General features: G+C 49.0%; 1 protein-coding gene across 1 annotated transcript in view; it reads left to right on the forward strand.

The window, feature by feature from the left end:
* Usp10 (ubiquitin specific protease 10) overlaps nt 1–22,929 on the forward strand; it is a 201,463-nt gene that overhangs the window by 16,167 nt on the left and 162,367 nt on the right. The window lies entirely within an intron of this gene.

Here is a 22,929-nt window from a genome sequence, read left to right on the forward strand (position 1 = left end):
ACCCCGAGAACGTAATTTCGAACGCGACGACTTATTTGGTCGTAGACCTTCGAAATGACTCAACTTTGTTCGACGTTCGTTTGGGACAACGCTTCGGAGGAAACTTCCTTCCTGTTCCACGCTTGACAAACTGTTTTTCATCGAGGCGATCCGGAAGGAAAGTTTTCACGAGGTACGATGGTAGGAAGCTCGATTTCGATTGCCGTCTGACACGAACGAGCCAAGTTTTCGACCAACGGCAGCGTAAAATTAGTGGAAACTTACCAGCGGCAGTAAATCTCGCAAGAAAGTCGATCTCGCTGACCCTGATTGGACCCGACGATGTCCACGGACAGGCACGGTATCGAGGTTCGTTTAATTTCCTAAGAAAGGTGACACACGCGGTGACAAGAATTATTGGCCACTCGTGCGCGTACTCGCACGTTTGACCATCAAAAATTTGAAACGACGTTAACCTTTTTACCTCTTACTTTTCCCGGTCGTTGTAGAATACGGTGTCAGCCACGATAATGACGAAACTGACGGTAATCGATGATTTCTACGCTTTCCGTCGACGAAAGTTAACGTTATTAACTTTGCCAGCTGCCATTCTCGAAAAGAGGGAAGAAGCGTGTAACCGTGCGTGTAACGCGTCCAGGAATTACGCGTGTCCGATGCATATTTCGGCGCGAAGGCTAATTAGCCGACACGGTGCGTACAAAAACGGCCACGCTGCAGCAGATCGGCTACGTAGATAGAGAAAATACTCGGAGCAGGTGAAGTTCGTCGGTCGACCTTGCGTTCAACGTCGGCTTTCGAGTTGGTAATTTTACGCTGAGAATTGGGGCTACGCAGCGTGCAGAAGAGGTGTAACCGTGCCACGGTGAATCCGATCGAAGGGTAGGCTAACTTTGTCCAGCTGATGCGAAACGCGGTCGTGGGCACTTGCACGCGTTTTACCTATCGCGAACCGGTTACATTTTTCCATCTCTCGGAACGTAATACGTCAACGTGTCGACTTTTCTTTTTTCCCCTTCGACGCTCTGTTGCGAATGGAATGCAAAGAAAATTTGATCGGTTGCGATTTCGAATATGAACGAAGAGATTCTTCGAATACAAGTAAAAAGAACGCGCTTCTTTCCCGACGAAAGTGAAACACGCGAATCTGTTTCATTCGAATCGGACGAATTGGTATTCGGGTCGTCGAAGCGGCGTTATAATTAAATCAGCTGGTTAGAAGAAAGAAAATAAAAAAAAGAAACAGTCCGTACGATAACGATCGAAACGAACGTGGACTTATAGCGACCGGTCTGGCTAACGCGAGTACTCTGCATTTTCTACTCGCAGGACCTTTGACCAGCGCGAACAAAATAGCGCATAAATTAAAATGGCACATTTTATCGCGGTGAAACGAGTTCAGCTCGAAGGAGGCCTCGGTGACACGGTGAGCGTTGGGCGTACTTTTACGTACCTGTGTGCGTACGCGTGTTACGGCTCTTCTGACACCTGTGGTAACCACCGCGGCTTGCCTATCACGCGTGCACACACGCACCTCGTTCGAATATCGCGCGACACCGTTCACTTTGCCGTGCCACGATACCAGGCTTCGCCATTATTTAAATAAAATGTTTAAAAAACGATCGATCGAATGATCAATCGCTTCATTTGCTTAAAAGTTCATCGGTTAGTTAATGCTACCTGTGCTGATTATAACTCGTGTCTAAAAAATACAAAAAATTCGCAAGCTTTCAACGATAACCTTTTTACTATGCCATTTAATGTCAACAACGGAACCTTGACACACGGCAGTCGAGATGCATACCTGTCGTCGCTTTGAACCACCGGGAACCTCTGACAAGTTACGCGTTATCGTATTACTAATATCTATGTTTCGTTTTCCAACACGGCTGTCCGTCGATGTAATTGGTAGCGGTGGATGTAACGTTAGCAGCTACATAATTGCAGCTGTTCGGACGGTGAATATCGCTAGCTCGCAACCGACCATTACGCTGCCGTTTCGAGTATCGTTAACGCCCCGTTAAATGAGCACGACTTTATCTCTGTGCCACGTCGTGCACGGAAGCGTTTGAATCCCCCGTTAAACGTCCGCGTTTGTCGTCCACCGAAACGGCCACTCTATCCCGCGGAATTCGCGTACTCAGCTGGAGCGGAGCGGCGTGGAAACGAGTCGCTTGGCGACCTTTCGAAACCGTACCAGGGATTGCTCGATCACGGAAAATCCGTGCTCGCGTTACATATTTACAACGCAACGCAGTCGTCGAGTTGTCGAGGAATTTTACGTTCCGATCGGCGACGCGGTGCGCGACTATTTACAGCTATGAGACGCGGTCGACGAGGAGAAAGAGGGGAGGAAGATATGCAGATCGTATGGTAATCGCGCCACGAGACGAGCGCAACCTGTGTCGCATTGCACCTTGGAGAGAGAAAAAAAAAAAAGGAAAAAATATCAGAAACGGGAAAGAGCGAGAGAAGCGAAAAGAAAAAGAAAAAAAGAATTGCGATCCAAAGTCGACGGAAATTTTCGAGATCGACGGTTGCGCGCGTCGATAAGCCTCGACGGTGAAAAGGGGGCGCGATAATAAAAGTGAACTCCTTTCGCACACCCGCATCGAACGTATTCTCGATCGCTTTTCCATGGATCATTATTTCCATGGATCCTGTTATTCGGTGTTGAACGAGCTTCGCGAAAATTCCTCGACGCCCTCGATCCGCGTATTTCGCGGCCCGCTTTCACGATTTTTCACCGCGATCCTCGCCTGCAGACGAGGAGAAACTGGTTCGCGCTTACGTTGGCGTTTCTCGCGGTCGAAAGGACGAGCCAACGCGAGAGCGGGAAAAAATGAGAAGCGTTGAGAACATTTTACGAAACGGGAAGGGCAGGTCATGTCACATATACCGGATTTTCCGGTATATCTAGAGGCAGTAACTAAGCGCGCTCGAGGGAACAGGTACGCGGCGCAGGAAGCCGGTACATACATACTTAACTGCCCTACGTACAGCTACGTATCACGCGTTCGTGACTTTTCGCGATACGCGTTTTGAATTAAACGACTCTTGTTCTCGCGCGATTTTGCACGCGGGGCAAGTGTCAACGGACAACGCGACCGCCTCGACCTCGCGGCGGACCGGCTTCATTCTCGACTCGCGCGAAATCGCCATCGTTCGTCAACTTATCATTTTCCCCGCCGCGATTATCGTCGAAAACGAGTTAAAGGATTTTGTTTTCTAACCAGAAGCGATATAACTTATGAAAAAATCGCGACGTATCAACTAATTGTAAGCGCCGATCTCTCCTACGCGATACGATTCGAACGCGCGATCGTTTAATCAACGAACTGCCAAAGATGACGATAAATAATGTTTCACCGCGTTACGTGACCGCGTCACGTGCAAATTGCGCATCGAGATACAAGCGCGGTTAATAATGAATTTCTCGGAAGCGACAAAAAACAGCAGGAAACGTTCATTAATCGATATCCAGTTGTTGACGTTACAGGTGTGTTGTACGCTGTAATCACGGTGGCTAGATACGCGGAACGTTTAGTTTAGCCGGGTACGTTTACAGGTCAGCCGCACTTTCGTTCTTAGCTCGCCGATCGCTAGCATGCTTTCTTGCTTTATGGGTCATCCTGACCAGTCCGAATCTACGCCAATTAGAAAGGATGCCGAAGCGGAACAGAAATGTCGATTACCTCTCTCTCTTTATATCTAGACGATGATTTAGCCGCGTGGTTGTTTCGGCAAACGAAAACGGCTAAAGATGTTCGCGAGCGCGACCGTTGGCTAAGGTTTAATCGGTGGATTAATTATTTATGAGGCGTGTTTCATTCATTCGTTAAACCACGGTCCCAAGATCATTATGACGCGATAATGTCTTAATTAACGATGGTTAATGAATCCCTATCGCGGGATCGTTTTGCTTTATAATGCGCGACCGACCAGCCGGACGGACTCTAAACGGCGAATTAACCCACGGTTAATAAACGAACCGAAGGAAGCACGTGCTCCCATGGATCGCTCTCGTACAGGTTACGACCAAGACCCGCATATTTCCTCAACGAGCTCTTCGTGGTTAACGCATTTAGCTCCGGGTAGCAATCGTGCAATCTCTTGCAACCTGTCTGCCTCCTGTGCTGCCTTCTTTTATTTCCCTTTATCCTCTGCCCGGCCACGCCGTTTGCCGCCTGCCATGCCTTCCCTTTCCTTCTTCTCTCGCTTCGCCAAACGAGTCGAGAGCTCGTCGAAATTGATTAAATTCTCACTCGTCCAAATCTTTCCTGTTGCCGTGTGTGTTTTTTCGATCGACACGCTCGATTCTCCACCCGGCTCGCGTCGAAACGCGGAAAGAAAGGCGGGGGCCAGAAGATAAGGACGATTCGGCGTAATTAGTAAGAGATACAAAGATTGCGCGGGAGGGTTATTTAACTCTTTCGTTATTTCGAAGATTTTATTCGTGACATTCGAAGGGAAAACATCTACGAGTAAAATTTGTCGAAGAAAGTTATTCTATTAACGTTCGTATATTAAATTAGATAAGATGATAGAGAAGTCGGTGGTAACGAAATCGCGGTAAGCTGAATCGTGGCAAATCGAGCTGGATAGAACCAGTCGTACACGTTCGACTAAAATGGTATCGCGAAGCACTTCATTAATTACTCTCGAGCTTCTTGAATCGCCAGACTGGTATTAGTTATTTCGATGTGCTAGATCCGTGTTTATACGTGGCATACGGTCTAATCGAGCAATAATTAATGGCACTAGACGCGAATGAAATCATCGTAACGTGCCGTGACTGATTGCGTTAGGGTTGCCGGGAATCAAACATCGCCACTCGATGCCACTGCAACTATATAAGATTAATATTGCCCAGTCACGATTCCCGCGAGACGTTTCTAACAACGTTCCTTGCTCTCCGTACCCGGTATGCTTACTAATTACCCTGTCTCTTAATTAATAGAAAAGATTAACGAACGATCGGTGAATGGAAGAGTCGATTCGACACCAGATAACGACGTCCCGACGAGAAATTGATGTCGGTTACCGTGCACCAATGAAAGTTACCTTCGAATCGTTATTCCAGTAACCGTCTAGCCTGTTCGATCGTAAACGAGCAGCGTGAAATCAATAACGATTCAAGAAGCGGAAGATAATTTGAAAGATAATTGGTTTGATCGCGTAATTAGCCGGTACGAAACGATCCAGAAGAAAGAAAGAAAGAAAGATTGTGATAGAAAAATGAAACGATCGTAGACAGGTTTATAAATAGTGTTTGATTCACAGGACGGACCGACGATTTGGAGATTCACCCTCGTGACGAAATATCTTTCTCGCTCCTTCTATCCCTTCTTCTCTCTGCTCGATAATTCTATTATGTACGGTTTAATGTACAATTAACCGATCACTTAGGGCCTGACGTTACGCCGAGTCACGATGTCTTATTAAGTCTCTACCACCGGGTAGTCTCTCGACCACGCACGGTGGCAACCGGCGCAACAGGAGCAACGTGGACCAATCCGACCAGCCTCTATTACACTCCCGGTCTCCGCTTAACGATCCGCTTCTGTTTCGAATCGCGATTTCGAGATCGCCGCGGCCAGGCACCGATGATAAGAGAAATATCGAACGTCGGTAGAGACGTCAACGCGCATTGACAGCGATCGGGCGATGTATAAGTACTCGGTTAGAAATAGTCGGACGAACTGGATACGCGTAACGAGTCGAGTTAGCCGGTGTAACGTCTCGAGTTGGCGCGAATCGTCGAGCACGGATCGGCTAATTTAAGAGTCCATAAAATTGGCCGGTCCTTTGGTCCCTTGTCTCGAGGTCCGATCCCTCTTTCTCCTCGGAGAGCCCCACCTGAGACAGGGGAACGTGTATCGACGGCTCCGTAACGGACCCACACCGATGATATTTCAGTGTTAATTGCGCCCGGTATCTACCGTTCCGAGCTCTCCCGGCTGACTTCTAATCTCGGGTTCATTAGGGAGCCCGGACGAGCAGCGAACTATTTTCAGATCGGGACACACGAATGGTAGTAGTAGCTTCGGAGTTCGCCGCGGTTCCAGCAGCCTCGAACGACGTTCAACCAGCACGAGGTGGAGGATGAGGATGAAGGAGGATGAAGAAGAGAAGGAGGCGGAGAAGGGAAGGTGAGCCTGGACGATACGAAGCAACGAAAAGCGGAGGAGGGTAGAAGGAGGGCTCGAAGGATGAGTCTGTACGAGCGAAAACAAGCCGGGGCTGTTTCGTACGTGTGTGGAGGATGAAGAAGACGGTGGCGTACGAGGGGAGAAGAAGGAAGACGAGGAGGGACAAGTGCCGGAGAGACGAAGACGCGACGCGGCACGGCCATCCCCGATTTCCATTTTAATTGAACTCAACGCAACATCATACTTAATGCCAGAAACGCGTCAGAAGCTCCAATTAAACGGCGACGCCATTTCACTTTATCTCTCCGTACACTCATCCCGATTGCCCTCTGCCGATCGTTCTCGGCTAACCATCGATTATTTAACCGGCAACGGTCAGGATGAAGCAGGAGGTGGAGAACATCGTCGCCAGCTTTCGTGCGACCGCGTACGAGCTTACGCGATTTATTTATCAACCTTCCTGTGCCGCGATCGCGTGTCACTCTCGGCCGATTTACCGGAAGGCCAGCTTCTTACGTTTACGAGAGGTTCGCGTGAACGTCGACGTCGCAGCCGCGTTGCTTCGTGCCACTTTTAAATTACGAATAAAGGATTTCGCGCGATAACGATTTCAATGCGTTCACGCGTTCCCCGAAACAAAAACGAACGAGATCTTCGCGGCAATTAATTCACGGACGTTTAATAAAAGCTCGTTTATCGCGTCCGCTAACCGTTCGATCCGATCCGATCGTCCGAAAGGAAAAGTATGGAAATCGTTAGCGGTCTTTTCGCCTCGACACGCTTCGCAGTGGGACATGATACTGTAAACATCGCATAAATTACGGGATCTCGTTTTTCCGGTAAATTAACATAATATTGGTTAAAAGGGGTGAAAATAAATGAAAATGAGAGAGAATCATTGCGATTTCGTTCGAGAGTAGAAACTCGTGGCAAGTTTTACAACAGGTAGGAAAGATAAGCTCGAAGATCGGGAGTTTCTGTTTTTCTGCTTGTTGTCGTGCGGAAGGTAGGAATCGGGAAGAGAATGACGGCGACGATGGCGACGACGAGGAACTCGACGCGAGCAACAACACGAGGAGGAGGAGAATCGCGAACGGTAGAAACGTCGAGGCTGCCTCGTGCACGGCTAGCAAGTTGATTTATTGACAGGAAAATCTAGTCGTCGAGTCAAGTCGAGTCGAGTAGGTTCGGCTTACCTCACCGACCTGCCTTCTGCTCGTCTCGTCTCGTCGAGCGTGCGATGTCCTTCGCTCGAAAAAGAGAGCTCCGCGGCGACTCGTTTCCTATCTAGCCGAGAGAATCCTTTAAGGAGAAAGAAACAAAGAGAGAGAGAGATGGAAGGGAAGCCGAGATATTTCGCCAAATCAACGCCGATGATGTCGAGAGTCTGCTTTCGGATAGGAAAAAAGTGTCGCCGAGGTAAGAATCTCGGCTCTCTTGACAGCTTGAAGTATCTCTCCCGAAAGGATGCTGCAAGATTTATTTTTATTCCCGCGCTTTCCTAAAAACCAGCGGCTCCCTCTTGGAAATTAACATTTCCAGCGGTTTCGGAATTCGGTAAAAAGATAGCGGGACACAGCCGGGATGTTTTTTACCGGTTACGCGCGCGAAAGAGGAGCGCATCAACGCCCGTTTCGTTTCCGATGGAAAGACCAGCCGGACCGGACCGTGAAAACAACCACGAACTCTCCCTTTAATTTCGTTTCTTCTTGTTGCCGATCGTTCCCGAGGGATGCGCCGCTAATGGATTTTTCAGATTGAGACGCGCCTCGCTCGCACGCGATCCGACCAACTCGCCTAACTTCACCCTTTCCGCTCGAATCACGTGCTTTGCAACTCGATTGTCATCTCTGCCTAACGTGGAAATTACGTGCACACCGTTTACACTGATTTCGACCTACCGCTTGAAATACGTCCGATGTTCCGATGAATTTCTATCTAGCAAAGTGAAACGAAATCGAACGAAGAGAGAAAGTGTAAGGTAGGAAGGGAACGGCTTTGGATCGATGGTAGTAGAAGCGGCAGCAGGTTGCAAGAGGGCTGGAGGTTGGAGGATGCATCGGGTCGGATGAGAGGAGCAGGCCGCCGTAGGCTACCGGTGTTGGGCAGCTGCAGGGCCGGCATGGCGTAGGACCGGTGGTGGTCGGCTTTTTCTTTCGGTCAGCGAGCAACGATGCTCGACGATCGAAGGCGCGACCAAGCCGAAAAATCGGCTCCGTTCGGCCCTCGTCTCGCGTTCGGCTAGGGGCGAAAGCATTGAGATGCAGAGAGCGTTGGTGCTACCGTGCGATGGTCCCGATACCGCCTAATGGACCGTCCCCGCCCCCTTTCTCCCTTCGCCCTCGTCCTCGATCTTTCTTCTCCGCCTCCCAGCACCTTCCACCTTACCCTCCTCTCGTCCCCCGACTCGCCTCCTCCACCACCACCCTCGCCATCCACCTAGCTCTTTCGCTTCCTCACCCTCTACTTCTAACGCCACTTTTAACCTCCACCTCCGCCTCTCATACCCTTTTCTTCTTTCTTACTCCCTCCCTTACTTCCTCGCGCCCGAACCATTCTACCCGACTCGACGCGTCAACGAGAAACTTTTTCACGATCGGCGATAATGTTGTACGCTATCGGACATCGGATCGGGTCACGAGTTATCGCGATGCGTGTAAGAGGAAGGATAAAAAAAGCTGGTCGTCTACGCACAGCGAGTTTTATGTCCGCGAGGAGGGTTGTTGCGCACACGGTAGCAGGGCTATAACCGCGTCGCGGCATCATTTATATTTACGAGACACCGCGAAGTCGAGCCGAAGCCGCATTGTTACTGCTCAAGGGCCTTATAGCCGCCGTCTGGCCCATATAGGGCCGCCACCCCGTCTCTTTCTTTCTTTCCTTCTTTCTTTGGCCAGCATCGCCCGAGCGAAACCGTTCTTTCACGCTCTTCTCTCCGATCCCTCGATCGACGTCCAACGGATTTATACGCCCCGACGCGATTATTCCACAGTAATTTTCTCTCGAAACTACGGCGACGAGTTCGATACGTCCGACGCTCCGGATCGCGTGCTTCGATCATTTTCAAACGGGACGTCGAGCTACGTTCTCCGGGCTGTTATAAAACAGCAAGGGAGGAAAGATTTACCGCGTCGCAACGGTTCGCGCCAATCAGCCACGACACGGCGCATCGGCCGAGCAGATATTTCACGGTTATTGCCAGATAAACCACGACCTTAGCGCCGTATGTACCGTCGTTTGGGGAATAGACCGCATCAATGATGCACCGTTCGAGCTAGCAGCATCGGCCGAACGTTTGTCTTCCTTTACCAAGTTTATAGTCCTCTGCCTATCAGCCGCGTTATTATTCTCCAATCCGTCCCTGTAATCCCATCGTTTCACAACCCTTTCAAATATTTTAACCTTCCCTCGAACGATTGCAAATAGATACGATTAAAATTCAATTAAAGTGGTAATAAAGCGAACGGTTATAATGTTTTCCATCGTTCGAACCCTCGAGATTTTCTCGAGGTCACGACGAGATGGCAGGGAGAAGTCAGCAATGTCAAAAAGCGAATTCTCCTTTCCGGCTCGATCGTTCTCCGGCTGGCCGCGTTCGCGAAACAAGAGGGTAGTCATCGACTGTAAAGACATCGACTCGTACTCGAGGGTGGCTCTCGTGAGTGCAAGTGAAGGCAAGGGCTGCGCATTTCTGCTGATCAGCCTGCTGAATCCCGAGTTCCTGATGGGGTCGTTGTTGCCGATCGAGGAACAGAAGAGACGAGCAAGGGAGAAACGACGAGTTTTAAACCGCAACTCGATGTCTACTCGTTCCTCGATCGTAACCAACCCACCCCGCTACTACCACCCCTGGGATTTCGTTGGAAACGACAGGGGATCGACGATGAAACGCGTGCGAATATACAAAAATTTGAAAATCAAAGTCTTTCTCCGTTCGCGTTTTATAACTTCTCTTTGCTTTCTGAAAAATAAGTTACTTTCCTGAAAGAAAGAAGAAAGAGACGTTGCCTGACGTTAAGTTGAAAACCTTGTCGCGATGTTCAACGACATAAATCGCGGTCGCCGGTGAAGTCGGCGGGCGATCGGTAAAAGCGATCGCCGAGCAAAACCGAAAACGTGACGGTTCGTGGAAACGGGGATGAGAAATCACGCAGGAAAAATATAAAATTCCATCAATTCGCGGCGGCGGGGCGACGGGGCGGCACGAAACGGTTGCCGATACATTTTTCTCTCCGGTCTCTGACTTGGAGCCGCGAAAAACAGAGAAAGCGAGAAGGAGACGGACTTGCTTCGACTTATGTATTTGGGGTTTCAGGCTTTATTAATGATTGATCGAGGGATATCGACGTCTCCCCTCTGACGCGACTGATATATAGACGCGGAGGGGTTGCTCACGGCGTGGCTTCGCACGTGACACAATAAAACGACGCTACCGTCCTATCGATAGCTTATTGCCAGACTTTTTTATCGATCCCGATAACTTTCCTCCGTTGTTGTTCCACGCTGACGCGTCCGATCGATTCTCAAACTTTTATATAAATCGCACGTGTTTCTTTTATCGCCGCTACGACGTTGTTTTGCCAACAGATTAGCCGAAAATAGGGCCCTCGACTGAGTATCGCAGACCGAATCGGCCAAGATCCACAGATAACCGCTAGTCTCCACGAGAATTGATTTATTCGCCATCGAAACACGCTAGACTCGTCGACCCTCCGCTCCGAAATCGATCCTGTTTCGGATTGAAAATTCTCCTGGTTACTATTTCAACGTCGACGAAAGGGAGAAAGCACGCGAAAAGAGAGGCGTAATAAGTGGAAGTATTATACGTAGGGAGATGAGACTAATCTTCGTAAAAGGTGTAAGGAGTCTTAAAAGTAGAAGGCATAAAACCGAGCGGCAGGAGCGTGGCGAAGGTGGAAAAGCCACGTGGATCCCCGAGGGTGGCATTAATCCTAACCTCGTCCTCCCCGATGCTTACCCATCTAGACAACGGAGACGAAGCAATCATATTTTCCACCCCAGAGGCGCGATACGTGTCAATGCGAATCAGCCTTACCGATCTAATGTGGATTCCGATAGTGTCTGATTTACTCCTGACGCTTCTTTTCACGGAAATCCATCCCTTTTTCATCTTCGCGAAGATTGAGCCGTCTGTTCGAGATTTAACAAATCTTGCTCGTTTATTTCGCTCCCGGTTTCCTCTTTATCCAGTCGATTCCAATCTCGCCGATTCGTGTCCGGTTAATCGGACGTGTCTCGTGCGTTGCGAGATATCGACATTCAGAGCAAGATCTCCTGCGACGATTTAAAAAGAAAAAAAAAAGAATTTCATGTATAGATTTCGAAAGCTGAAAAATCCAACGCGAATAATCCGGTTCTCAGCCATCGGGGCTGGTCATCGCCGGGATGGCCGGAAATTCGCAACCGACTTTATCCTCTCGTTCCGCGCCCTTTTCCCGTATCTGCTCCTTTCCCGACTCCTTTCTACTCCCGTCACGTATGTAGCGAGAAAAATTGCAGCCGAGCGCTTTACTCGGTTCGCGTTCTTCACGCTCGGCTCCCTTTCCTTTCTCCTTTTTCTCTCTTTTCCTCTGCGCTTCTCGTTTCCCGACTCACCCCTCGCCGTGTTTCGAAGCTTCGAGGGAAACTACGCTATCTCACCGTTGCTCTGTCGTTCGATAACGGTACTTAACAAGAAGAACAAAAAAAAAAAAAAATAAAAAGATACTCTGGAGCTTTCCTTTGACTTTGCGCAGTTCGAAAACGTGGCTCGTCGAAGAGATAGATAGATGATAAATCGTGATTCGCAAGGGGCAAGGTGAAAATTCAAATTTCCCAAGAACGCACGGTTCGATCCCTTAGGAAATCGAGCGTAACCGGTTACGAGGTTTTTCACGGGATCAGAAGTGCAACACCCTTTTTTCCCTTGTCTCTCCCGCTGGGCCACTCAACCCCCTTTCTCTCTCGAAATCACGGTGTTATTAGAGACACCGCGTTGGGGGAACAACGCGAAATCTTGAAAGTTCAATCGTACTCGATGACCCGCGCTATCTCCTGATGTTCGAGGGCGGATTTAGCCAGCATCAGCACTTTTCAAATGTTTGCCGAGCCGAAAATGGTAAAGGCAATGGTTCGACCCTCGTTTCGGCATGCGGCATCGCTTGTTTTCTACTTTCTGCGGTTCCCGGGGTTAACGGGCTCGCGTTACCACGCGGCTTACCGTTCATTCGAAACTCTTTTCCTTGCGGATAAAACGCGACTAAGGGAAAAGGATTAAAACGATCTTTTAAAGGATCTTTTTTATTTAGTCTGGTTTTAATTGAACGCGTTCGGTAATGGACAATTGCCAAGTTGCTTGACCTAAAACGTATGACAGATTTCTAGGAGGCTGTAGCATCGCGAAACACTCTCGTTCCCACGGCGATGCAATTACGCCGTGACGAGGCTCGACTAATGCAGGATCTTTACTATCGGAGCTGTTCTTAATTAATTTCTACCGGCAGGGGCACTCGACCCGCTGACACACTACTCCCGATGCACGATGAACGTGTCTGACCAAAGCCGAATCTCCTGAAAGACACCGCTACATTTTTGCACCCCTATTTTCTAACGAAATCTAACGAATCCCGTCGAGCCGGGACTTATTTCTACCTTCGAGAAGACGGTTTCTTAATCGCGTCGGAGGAAGCGCGTTCCTATCGCTCGATCTCGGAACGAATCCAGAGGATCTCATTGCCAGGTACGTGGCGTAAGCGACAGACCAGTCGCACGAACCTTTATGTAACCGTCGGTACGTGCCTTTTATTTTTTCTTGGGCCATTTCCATCGGGATGGACAAGGGAATAGCTGGCAAAGGGAAGACACGCGCATCCTGGGTAATCCGTGACGACGCGCGCCTCCGCCCGGCTTCACCTTTCCTCTACCATGAATCAACCCCGTCCACCTCTTCGTGTTTCTTCATTTTGTTTTTTCTCGATGCACGCGTTGCAACCGAGCGGGGTTCCTCGTAAATTCCTACGAATCCCCTATAAGCTTCTATTACCGTCGATTAACGGCTCTGTAATTACAAGGAGCCCGTCAATTCGGCTCTGGCGATGAATCGCAAAGTGATTATTTTCTTGCGCCTCGCGAAACGTCCGGGGAGATGACTTGAAATGTAACGACGCGACAAAGTAAGTGCAAGGACCGATGTAATAACAGAGCGTGCACGCGGCCGTTAAAGTATCTTCGATCGAAGGATACAGTCGGGAAGAAAGTAAGATGCCAATGGGTATGTTTTTCCTTCCGCGAGGACACAGAGTTATCCGTAGCGGGCGATAATCATTGCCTGCGCGAACTGGTCAGGTACAGGCCGGTGCACCGTACCTGCCGATCGCCGATGGAAGCTCGCGCGTGCATCGTCGAGTATGCAAATGACGGCCCGCTTGTCCGTCACCTTAAGAGCGACGCGGTGTCGGCAATGCCTCGCAGCTAACGCCGTTGCAGCGTGTAAAACGCGTCTTTGTCACGGACTCTTCTGCTCGCTCGACACTTGACGCATCCCGGCTCGCCTCTATCCAGCCTGTGAAATCGTGAAAACCGATAGATCGTATCGGGCGAAACCAGAAGGCGACGAACACGCCGGCTGTAAGGGTGAAATCGTCGTCCACTCGAACATAATTCGATGGAGTTTCTTAATTAAAAAAGGATTAACGATAAGGATCGATGAGAGATCCGAAGGAGCAAAGTCGTTGGCCTGCAACGGGTTCTACGGTAGAGGAACTACTCGCGTCTGACGCGTGGCGAAAGTTTTGGTAACGGTGAAACCGTAGGCGGGTGTAGCGCGAGAACAACCCGGAAACGTTCCACTTTCGCGAGGAATCCTCACGCTTTCGTCTCACGTGGCATCCTCGTGGTGCTTTTCAACGGCAACGTGGAAACGGCGCGTGCTCGGGATGCGCACCTTCGCGTGCTGATTAGCAAGCCGGAGACCGAGCGAAGGCCAATGACACCCTGTGGTTGCTCTTGCTGCCTTCCTGCTTGGTCTTCCACGATCCTAGAGTAGCGTAAGGGGTAGCGCTCTACACCGGCTGCGAGACGAGCGAAGAGCAGAGAAAGAGAGAACGTGAAAAGGAAACGAAGCGAGAGTGAGAGTGTTCGAGTGAAAGAGAAAGAGGGGTTGGTTGGTCGGATGGTAGTATGGCAGAGACGCCGTTGGTGGTGGTGGCGGTGGTGGTACGCGGTGCACGACATAAATATGTATGTATCATCCGCTGCGACCTGCCCCACTACCCGACTAGGTCAGACTCATGCTTCATCACAATGAGCACCTTGCCTTGCCTCGTCCTGTTCCTTTCCTCTTCTCCATTCAAGTGGATGGTACGAAAGCTACTTGATCGAAAATCGAAAGTGACCGATCGATCTTCGTCCCTCTGATAAGAATTACTACACGATTCGAAGGAGAATCCTTTGTCAATCCTCGCGTTACTCGAACGAGCCTCCCCGTAATTAAGAGTCGTAACAAATGGAATTTATTCCGCTTCGTTGTCAAAGGGTTAGAACCGGGGAAAAGCGTCGGAGGCAACGACCGAATGAAAAATATCGAGGAGATTGCGTCGGAGAAGGTGTTCAGCTGACTTCGATCACTGACGTTGCACGCAGCCGGTGACGTGGGCTCTCTGACGTCAGCGACGCTTCTCTCACGGGGGTTGCGCAAGGTCTGGGCAAGGAGAGCGGGGTTGACGGGGGTGCAAGCGAAACAGGGCGGCGAGGAGGCGGAGGGACGGGGTACCAAAGGGGGCTAACGGCCCGAAAGGGGGGTGTAGCTCTTACATATTTATGCCGCGTTCTACGCGCAACACCGATCCTGGGGCGGCAGGAAGCAACCCCCTCTGCGCTTCCTAACTCGACGGCTAGGTATGCCGACCTTGCGCGCGTTTTCACCGGCTGCCTGCCGATGCTAATCAGCCTGCTTGATAGTGCGTTCTTACCGACACCGCTCTACACCGATGCACCTCCGTTTTGAATTCTCCGTAATTCTTCGGATAATGTTGGTAGCTGGCTCGCGTAATCCACCTTGTTGCCAACAACGCCGAAGCTTTGCCAAGGAAAGGATTCGCGCTTTTGCATCTCGCGGATTTTGACACCGTTCTTGTTTACATCAGAATCGAGTATCCGCTTTAAACGCTTTGCATGCTGCTGAAGAAAAATGAAAGGGAAGAGCGATGAAATTTTTACAGTTTTATCCTTCGCTCTTTTCATTCCACGCGAATCCGTTGACGTTTTCAATGGTTCCCGATCAAAATTTATTCGTACGAGTTTCCTGCGGTTCGTGAGCGACCACGCGATAGTATGCGCAACACCAGGCGAGAATCGTCCCTGTCCCCGTGGGTTATTAATCAACGGCAGGCTTACATCAGTCCAAGGGTTCGCGAGAAACTGTCGTCCTATTAATCGTAGCCGCTAATGACGGCCGACCAGCCCCCGGGTAGCGAGCTTCGCTACCGGACCAACCTCCCGGTTCTCCCGGCATCCTCCGCTTCCGTCCGCGTCGCGTCCCGTCGACGCTACCGAGCGGACAGCACGGTCACGCGATCCAGATCGCGTTTCAGCCGGCCGACGTGCAATTATAACGAGAATGCGCCGCGAGCACGCACTTTCAGCTCCGGGAAGAGAACGCGTGTCCCGTGCCGAGGGGACGATTTTATTTCTTCGAAGAAGCTACGGATCGCATCGCGGAGAAATCGATCTCGCCTACGGGCCCCTGCACGACATCGAAGACGGGAAGATTCCTGAGCGACGCGACGCGACGCGTCTGACGTGCCTCGACGCTCGGGGATGCGACTCTTCGATTACCCTTGCAATCCTGTTACGATAATGAGGAGCCTGGCCATTGAAGAATTTTAGAAGAAATGCAAATTAAAATGTTCTCGGATTGAAAGATCGCGCGTTGATTTACCGATCAAAATCACGCGGTCGATCGTTAACACTTTGTTACGATCAAATTAGTCGAAATGACGGATTTCGAATGTCTCGTTCTAAATTACATAGATTATTAAGGTGCTTTCGTAGAGGAGCATCGTGGAGAGTGAATAAGTCGAGATGGACATAACGAGTCGGTTATCTCTGACTGCGCTCACGATGGACGCGATGATCAACGATACACCATGGGCCAGGTGATAGAAGAGGATAGGAGAAGACAGCGCGTGTGGGCTCCGATTTATCGATCGATAATACCTTTACGTAAAGTGTTTATGTTGCGGACGAACCATTAATAAGACCATATACCGAACCTTTTCAACGAGTCTGCTTCGTTCGAGATAACCCACTCGACGACTCGTCTCTTCCTCCGCGGTGTTTCTACTCGATCGACAACAGCATTGTTGATCGGTATTTTCATCTTTACCATCGTCGCGCGAAACGTTATCCCGTTGTTTATCCGCGCGTAAAATTATGAAAATATCCTTAATCGCTGTGTGCATCTAGGAAAACCGGGATAATTCTCGCATCGCTGAAACAAATTGTTTCGTTTTGAATTTACTCGAGAGATCTTAATCCTCGAAGGATGGAAAGGGAATGGAAACGAGCATGATCCAAAGGTTTACATACAAAACTCGAGGACGCCTACGCGGGTACACGAGCACACTTGTGCACACGATCCTTCGGCCACGAGGTAGACGTCCCGTAATCCTAAGGTTACCATTCTGGTATCGGGACATCATTTCCCGACGAGTTATCGGACGTTATTCCACGCTGCTCTCAGCTGTTCCTATTCGACGACCGATATCGGACAGTTCTCTCCTACGTAAAATTTCAACGTTCGAACAAGGTAGCGTCGAATCGAATGGAACACCTTGTTTCATCATAAAGTCTAATACAGGTGCGTCGGACGTCAAGAATAACTTCGGACCGAGCGGAAAAATATGTAGCTATGCGTCAATTATATCAAGAACCGGATATCTCGGTATATATTTTCAAATTGGACGCAATATCGAAGAGAAATCCTTATTCCAAAGATATATTTATTTATTTATTTATTCGTTACTAAACGGGATTAACCCTTTAATTGAAAGTTTAACAAATATAATATTGAGAACTTTCGTCCATATAAGATACAACCGGTGTAAATACTATCGGCATTCAGTAATATGGCACAAAACATTAGGCAGAACTCTAGAAATCTAAGGAACTTATGTTGAACTTTTTCAAGTAAGTCCCAATGCTTTTTAAATCTGTGCGTGGAAATTAAAACGACGGAAGCTATTGGGTACCGATATATCGGTTAATACGATTTCGTTGTTTAATCCTTTAACGATTTTGCTGTCGAACCATTACGGACGAGGATTTATTGCGAGTAATGGCGCGTAATGAACGCACAATCCTCGCGTCTCTCCTTCGCTTTTCCTCTCGCCACCGACTTTCCCGTCTCGTTCTAACCTCGCGACGACTCGATTACGTGGACGAGGACACATCTTGGCACTTTGCGAGCGGATTGCAAAGCCTGGACTCGACTAGGTGTCCTTGTGCTTTAAATAAATGCGAAAAACAGTACCTGAACGAACGTCGTCGATACCGCGTGCGGCGCGGCGCGATTCTTACGTTTACTCCGAGACAGCCGAGTCTCTTACGCCTACGCGGTGGATTCTAACCATCGTTACCTGTCTCCTTTCATCCTCTCTGTCCCGGCTTAATCGTATCTCCTTTCCTCCGGCTCTCGTTACCAGGAAAATCGATGTTCCTGCCGTTTTCTTTCAAGCGGCGCATGCAAAACGAGCCTAACAACACGCGGATTATCTCTCTTTTTCCACCCTTCCACTTGTGACGCTCGATTTGCCGATAACTAGAAAGGGAACTTCCGTTGCTAATCGAACGAATCGGGACCGATTTGTCAGCCGACCGGGCTCCTTTTCTCGGCCAACCGGATCGTACCGCACAAAACTTCGCGTACAGCTGGATCGCGAACGCTCCGCCGCGATTAAGATAACGAGCGCAACGACAACAAAACCGTATCGAAGCTTGACGATTTCCAATGATACAAAACGATCGAGACGAATAAGGAGAAGGGACGAAAGGGACTCGTTGGAAGGAGGCTCGGGGCGAGTATCCGATCGCTTCTCTCCCACCGCACCCCAATTTTAATCAGGACCCGAAGTATGCAAGCAGGATGGATGCCTGCGAGCTCTCCCGCCGGTACTACCGGGCGTTACGATGCATGTAATTTATTTTTATTGCCACCAATTTTTTTTCTACCCCTCGATCAGCTCCTACTAATTTCGTGGAGGAGAAGGTGCCTCCGTTCGAGAGGCAGGGAAAGTAACCGAAGCTGAAAAAAAGCTCGTGAAACGGTTTTAGATGTTACAATTTTAATTTATAAAATTTCCTCGTAAAATTGTTAGAGAAAAAACAACGGTCGAAACGGAAGATGTTGACGCGAGGAGGTTTGATCGCTTCTTCGAAATTCCGTGGGTAAGGGTTTCGTGGCGAAATTATATTAGGCTGGATGCAGAGGTAGTTGGTAGGCTGGTAGATCAGGTTAGATAGCGGATAGACGAGGTAGCACCCAGTAAACTCGTTATCAGATCGATGTTACGAGATACATATCTTATACAAGGAGATTATGAAATTCAACGACGTAGGGCTGGCAGTCGCGAATCACACGAGTTAACTCGTTCGTCTGCCTTTTTTAGGTGTTTGGCTATAAACGCGCAAGCATATACTCGGGAATTATCGTTTATCTTCAGTTTCGTCACCGTTACCGGTATTACGTTCGTTTTATTACAATCGAGTATGCAAATCACCCACGGATAATTACTTTTGGTAACATTCTCGGAGCACGTCCGATCGCGAGGAAACGAAACAGGCTTTAACCCTCTCACGGTGTACGAGGAATCGTTTTGACCCAGGTACAGATACACGGACCGTTCCAATAAAACTCGCACACCGCTTCGTTACCATATACATATTTTAATAAGTAAAACGGACTGTTCTTAACTTGTTGCGTTGGTTATCACGTTTGTAAATCAGTCGATCGCCACAGCATCCGTGTTTCGAAGGTTGAATCATACCGTTGGACCGGTTCGATTTGATAAACGAGACACGCTCGAATCCGAAATTCTGACGATAGTTTTTCCAGGATGATCGCAGGACGATCCCGCGTGTCCCGCTCGGTCGCTTTAAAGGTGGCCAAGATTTATAGCGAGCCGGGGACGTGTAGGAGGTGGAGCAGCAGGCTAAGGGTAAAGGAAAGTGGGAGGAGGCGCAGGGTTGGTAAAAGAGATACATAGAGTGAACCGGTGGGTTTCGAGTTTGAGCCGCGGGGGTTATTGCAGTAAGCCTTCTCTTGGGGGTTCAAGAATATTACTATCCGCGCGAAGCCTACCCTACGCCTTCCTCTAAACTACCCCCCCCTCGTCGACCCTCTCGAGAAGCCGACTCCGATCCTATACCATCCGACCGCTTAGTCTCCCTCCTTTTACTTGATCTAGAACGTTGTTCCGAGCAATAAAGAGGAAAAACACAACAAAAGCGAGACGGAAAAAGGAGAAAAAGGAACGCGGGGAAATGGCAATGGGAAAGGGAGAGGGTAAAACGGTCCCCCTCCGAAAACCAAGCACTCATACGTGCCTCGACGATCTTTTTAAACGCGCCTCACTTAAAAGAACACGGTTTACGTTTATGGCCATTCATTCACCCGCTCGAGGAAGGGGAAAGGAAAACGAACCGAGACACAATTCCACTCGATTCCGAGCGAAAACGCACGGGGGTGAGGACTGATAAGCAATAATGGCTCTGGAAGAAAAAAAGGAACTCTGATATAGCGTGTAGAACGGTAACTAATATTAAGTACCGTGCGTCGCCGACCTTCCGGACGGATCTGTTAAATGTTATGACGGAAATGTTATGTTCTAAACAAAATTGTAGTAGCTAAGATATATGCGTGACTTTTCCCCGATAGTTTTCGAGGATCGTCGGAAGAGAAGGGAAGTTAATGGCATCGTTCAGGGGGAGAAATCGTGATTCCGCAGAAAACGAGAGCCGTTTTTCCGAAGAGAAAGAATACCGTTCCCGGAAGAAAGTAGCTCATTCGTAGCGGATCGACCCCGCGTTTAATTAGGCAGCTTCTTTCCCGTGGTAGTCCCCAAGAGAGCGAAAGAAATCACGAGGCGAGACCGAGCTGCTCTCCATCTCGGAAAAGTCTTTCTCCGGTGGCGCGTGGACCCTCTCAATCAGTATGCGGATTACACTTTTAATTCATTTTTTTCTTTTTCTTCTTTAAACTAACAAAGCTTCTTCTGTTTCGTCTAATGGGAGACAAAGGTGCTCGCTTCTCTGAGGAAGTTCGACGTAATATTTAAACGGCACCCCTAATTCGTTACGTAATCGATAAATAAAAAGAAACATAGAGTCGATATAATTTCGAGAGTGGCTAGTACGTTCTGATTTACCCACAATTTACTACGTAGTCTGCCGTTTCCTGGAGCTTGCGTTTTCCACGAAATCCCTTCGAACGGAAAAGGGATTCGACGAGGGTCTCTCGCCCTTGCCACTGTTCCTCCTAAAGAACGTTTACGTCTCCGAACCACCGTCTGATCTTACGGCCGGCTTAGTCCCGTTTTATTTAACGCGTGTTTAAAACTAATAAAACCGAAGCTCCACGAGAGTCAGAGGTTCGCGTCGGGTGATCCGCAATCAAAGACGGAAATTCTACGACGGACAGACGCGTTTAACCGTACGGTCCTCGTTCTAACTGCTTTCCTTTGCGAATCGCGCTACCACCGTCTAGGAAGGGAAAAAGCAGGGAGACTAAGATGACGAAGGCTAATATCTGGTTACCCTGAACTTCTGATGAAACTTTAACTGTGCAAGCTAAACAATTATCGCTTAAGCCCTTGCCAGCTTACCGCCCGCTTTCTCGTCATCCTCCTCCTCTCGCGTCGTTTAAGTCGTCGAGATAAACACAGATCGTTAACGCGATTAACCTTCGTGCTTGAAACATTTCCGAAGTATTCCATCTATACCGGTGATATTAATGTTTATAAAAATTCTCGAAGTCTCTGCGTCGAGTAATCAATAATATTCGTCTACGCTCGACTATGATCAGTCGAAAGTTATCTGTCGTTTCGACTGGTGGTTGTATTTACACGCGGACCGCGGATGGTCGAAACCCTTTTACATCGTCGCCATTGTTCAAAGATCGTGTCGAGTTCAATCGTCCTTCTATGTAATAACGTCGTTCGGTTTTGATATTACACCACCCATTGTGTAATATGTCGAATATTTCGATTATAAAGAAGAAAGATGCCAGATAGAAGGGTGGTCTCTATTGTGAGCCTTTCAATCGGGTTGGAATAAATTTTTCTGGAAAGGTATTGTGGCTTTGTACAAGAGCAGAAATACCGCAGCGAAATGCAAGGTGTAATTCAAAGAAAAATCGATACGTTTGTTAATTTATGCATTCGTTACATTTTGAGGCTATACCGGGAATCAAATATGGCGACAGCATTCGCACGCAACATTCGCACGATAAAAATGCGTTAGAATTTCCATAATATGATAAAGGGCGATTAAACCGTGTATTAGCATACAATTTTTTCCCATTTTTTATTCGTAATGGGAACGGTGTACGTCGGTTAACAAGGGCAAAACGCGTACGAGAATATACGCTCGTCGAATCGAACGTTTTTCACGTCGTACCAAATGGTCGAAGGAGATTTTTCCAAAAACTTTCGACGATCTTCCGTGTCGAAGAAATCGGCCGATGCCAATAAAACGATTTATGCCAGATGCATACTATCCCTCGTGCACTTTGCCGCGTTTAATGGTGGGTAAAGGAAGGTCCACCGTCGCTAATACGAAACACATGTTCGGCACTCGTCTCGCACCTGAGATCCACCGGTTACAGGCCATCCCGAACGAGGGTGTATACGCGCTGGGGGTTGGTCAGGTGGTCGTCAAAATGGAAACGTTTTCGGGAACGAACACCTGAGGAAAACCCACGTGCCGGCCAGATGCGTGCATCCGAGGAAGTTTCGTAGCGACCGTAACAGCGACAGGTACACGCAGGGTCATTCCCGTTACGTTGCCGTGAATTTCGGAATTTCGTTTACCGTGCTCACGTTTTTCCTATTCTACACGAATTTTATGGCTGCGATTTGCCGAACGGACAACGACGGAAACTCGGCGCGGAACGAAACGCCCCGACCACGTTTGCAAACCGTACGTTCAACCCTGGAAGGACCGTGCACTGTTTCAATTTTTTTTTTTTTTTTTTTTAGTTTTATACAGTAATTCGAAGGAGGTAAGAGGGGTTGAAAGATGGTCGGCACGTCTAATTTCCCCGACGCGACGGCGCGGCGCACCGTTGAAAATCCGGATCTGGCCTGTCCACGCCTCGAAATCATTAAAAACAAGTTAAACGCCCCCGAAGGACGTCTTTACGAGTGGCCCGCATTCAGCTGGCTAAATTATTACGTTATAACGCAGCGGTCGAGGATCCACAAGATCGGTTCGGCCGTGGCGCGAGCTCGTAGGGCCCGTGGGTGCCCAGAGAAACGGGCACGTACCTGACACAGGCCCGTTTGCCCGTGACTTACGTCGAAATCTATGACCGGGCTATGGGCGCCGAGCCGAAATCCAACCGTTCGTAGGATTTCAGAAATTTCAACCAACATCCCGCTGCCCGTCCGCGTGGATTCCGTTGGGCGGAGCTGCCACGGCGCACCAGAATCCCGTTAATAGTCACGGATCTTGTTTATCAATCGAATCCGTGTACCCTTACGGTTATAAGTTATCTTTTCGACCA

This window comes from Osmia lignaria, chromosome 2, assembly GCF_051020975.1.
Source record: "Osmia lignaria lignaria isolate PbOS001 chromosome 2, iyOsmLign1, whole genome shotgun sequence".
Classification (NCBI taxonomy): Eukaryota; Metazoa; Arthropoda; class Insecta; order Hymenoptera; family Megachilidae; genus Osmia; species Osmia lignaria.